At 47.1% G+C, this 3,486-nt stretch overlaps 1 pseudogene; it reads right to left on the bottom strand.

Annotated features, from left to right (window-relative positions):
• Positions 1 to 3,073: 3,073 nt before the first annotated feature.
• LOC124614265 lies at positions 3,074 to 3,191 on the bottom strand (annotated as a pseudogene).
• Between the last annotated feature and the right edge of the window lie 295 nt (positions 3,192 to 3,486).

The raw sequence follows: 3,486 nt of genomic DNA, 5'->3' as shown, positions 1-3,486 counted from the left end.
GACCGTAACGGTCACGCGGTTCCAGACTGAAGCGCCTAGAACCGCTCGGCCACACGTTCATGGATTCATGAGGTTGTGGACATACCCGTACCAGTCCATCCGCTCGACACAATTTGAAACGAAACTCGTCCGACCAGGCGACATGTTTCCAGTCATCAACAGTCCAATGTCGTTGTTGACGGGTCCAGGCGAGGCGCAAAGCTTTGTGTCGTGCAGTCATCAAGGGCACACGAGTGGGCCTTCGGCTCCGAAAGCCCATATCACTGGTGTTTCGTTGGAAGGTTTGCACGCTGACACTTGTTGATGGCCCAACATTGAAAACTGCAGCAATTTGCGGAAGGGTAGCACTTCTGTCACGCTGAACGATTCTCTTCAGTCGTCGCTGGTCCCGTTCTTGCAGGATCTTTTTCCGGCCGCAGCGATGTCGGAGATTAGATGTTTTACCAGATTCTTGTATTAATGGTACACGGGTGAAATGGTCGTACGGGAAAATCCCCACTTCATCGCTACTTCGGAGTTACTGTGTCCCATCGCTCGTGCGCCGACTATAACACCACCTTCAAACCCACTTAAACCTTGATAACCTGCCATCGTCGCAGCACTAACCGATCTAACAACTACGCCGGACACTTGTCTTATATACGCGTTGCCGACCGCAGCGCCGTATTCAGCCTGTTTGCGTATCTCTGTACTTGAATATGCAAGCGTATACCAGCTTCTTTGGCGCTTCAGTGTCTGTCACATTTATATTACTGAAATCAACACATGCTCGAAAATCTAGGAATCCCTTTGCCATGGCAGTCTCGATAGTAAGCAAAAAAGGTCGAGATTTTTGATAGCCGGAATGGATTAATTATCTATCTACAGGGTGTTTCAAAAATGACCGGTATATTTGAAACGGCAATAAAAACTAAACGAGCAGCGATAGAAATACACCGTTTGTTGCAATATGCTTGGGACAACAGTACATTTTCAGGCAGACAAACTTTCGAAATTACAGTAGTTACAATTTTCAACAACAGATGGTGCTGCGGTCTGGGAAACTCTATAGTACGATATTTTCCACATATCCACCATGCGTAGCAATAATATGGCGTAGTCTCTGAATGAAATTACCCGAAACCTTTGACAATGTGTCTGGCGGAATGGTTTCACATGCAGATGAGATGTACTGCTTCAGCTGTTCAATTGTTTCTGGATTCTGGCGGTACACCTGGTCTTTCAAGTGTCCCCACAGAAAGAAGTCACAGGGGTTCATGTCTGGCGAATAGGAAGGCCAATCCACGCCGCCTCCTGTATGTTTCGGATAGCCCAAAGCAATCACACGATCATCGAAATATTCATTCAGGAAATTAAAGACGTCGGCCGTGCGATGTGGCCGGGCACCATCTTGCATAAACCACGAGGTGTTCGCAGTGTCGTCTAAGGCAGTTTGTACCACCACAAATTCACGAAGAATGTCCAGATAGCGTGATGCAGTAAGCGTTTCGGATCTGAAAAATGGGCCAATGATTCCTTTGGAAGAAATGGCGGCCCAGACCAGTACTTTTTGAGGATGCAGGGACGATGGGACTGCAACATGGGGCTTTTCGGTTCCCCATATGCGCCAGTTCTGTTTATTGACGAAGCCGTCCAGGTAAAAATAAGCTTCGTCAGTAAACCAAATGCTGCCCACATGCATATCGCCGTCATCAATCCTGTGCACTATATCGTTAGCGAATGTCTCTCGTGCAGCAATGGTAGCGGCGCTGACGGGTTGCCGCATTTGAATTTTGTATGGATAGAGGTGTAAACTCTGGCTTATGAGACGATACGTGGACGTTGGCGTCATTTGGACCGCAGCTGCAACACGGCAAATGGAAACCCGAGGCCGCTGTTGGATCACCTGCTGCACTAGCTGCGCGTTGCCCTCTGTGGTTGCCGTACGCGGTCGCCCTACCTTTCCAGCACGTTCATCCGTCACGTTCCCAGTCCGTTGAAATTTTTCAAAAAAATGGTGCAAATGGCTCTGAGCACTATGGGACTCAACTGCTGAGGTCATTAGTCCCCTAGAACTTAGAACTAGTTAAACCTAACTAACCTAAGGACATCACAAACATCCATGCCCGAGGCAGGATTCGAACCTGCGACCGTAGCGGTCTTGCGGTTCCAGACTGCAGCGCCTTTAACCGCACGGCCACTTTGGCCGGGTGAAATTTTTCAAACAGATCCTTTATTGTATCGCTTTTCGGTCCTTTGGTTACATTAAACCTCCGTTGAAAACTTCGTCTTGTTGCAACTACACTATGTTCTAGGCGGTGGAATTCCAACACCAGAAAAATCCTCTGTTCTAAGGAATAAACCATGTTGTCTACAGCACACTTGCACGTTGTGAACAGCACATGCTTACAGCAGAAAGACGACGTACAGAATAGCGCACCCACAGACTGCGTTGTCTTCTATATCTTTCACATCACTTGCAGCGCCATCTGTTGTTGAAAATTGTAACTACTGTAATGTCGGAAGTTTATCCACCTGAAAATGTACTGTTGTCCCAAGCATATTGCAACAAACGGTGTATTTCTATCGCTGCTCGTTTAGTTTTTATTGCCGTTTCAAATATACCGGTCATTTTTGAAACACCCTGTATATACATAATTAAGTCTCTACAGAACCCCACACCAGGCCAGTTTTTTTTTTTTTTTTTTTTTTTTTTTTGTTTGGCAACGATATACGCTGACAAGCCGAAACACCTGCTTTATTTTCGTGTTGGTCAGTCTTCGGAACGCGACACAGCAGCAAGTCTGCTTGGCACCGATTCATTTCATTCACTTTCTAGAACGTTCGCAACTGTTTTTATTTTCATTTCAGAAACTAAAAACTAAACACCGCCCGAACAGGTCATGAAGATCCAACGGCACCGACCGGCCGCCATGTCACCCTCAGCTCATAGGCGTCACTGGATGCGGATGCGGAGGGTCATGTAGTCAGCACGACGCTTTCCCGGCCATATGTCAGTTTACGAGACCGGAGCCGCTACTTTTCGATGAAGTGGCTCCTCAGTTTGTCTCACAATGGCTGAGTGCACCCCGCTTGCCAGAAGCGCTCGGCAGACCGGATGGTCACCCGTCCCATTGCTAGCCCAGCCCGACAGCGCTTAACTTCGGTGATCTGACGGGAACCGGTGTTACCACTGCGGCAAGGCCTTTGGCCATTTCAGTGAACTGATTTAGTTAAGTTACGATAGAAAAATATGGGCAAGCTCGTGGCTTTGTTGACGATGGAGGCTACTGTGTGCACGCAGTAGATGTCTGTCTCATCGACTAACTATGTGCCGCATTTTCTTGATTGTTGTGTATCACGTTAATTCTGAGAAAAGTTGCATTTCGATTCTGATTCATTTTTAGATGTCTTTTTAGATGTCTTTGAACGCCCCGCAATTTGTCCTTCTGAACCGTGCGTGAAATATAATGATCGAAGTACGATTACCCATACCATTTAATTGCC

Source organism: Schistocerca americana, chromosome 4 (assembly GCF_021461395.2).
Source record: "Schistocerca americana isolate TAMUIC-IGC-003095 chromosome 4, iqSchAmer2.1, whole genome shotgun sequence".
Taxonomy (NCBI): Eukaryota; Metazoa; Arthropoda; class Insecta; order Orthoptera; family Acrididae; genus Schistocerca; species Schistocerca americana.
Note: the sequence above shows the minus strand (reverse complement) of the source record. Positions and strands in the feature narration are given on the sequence as shown.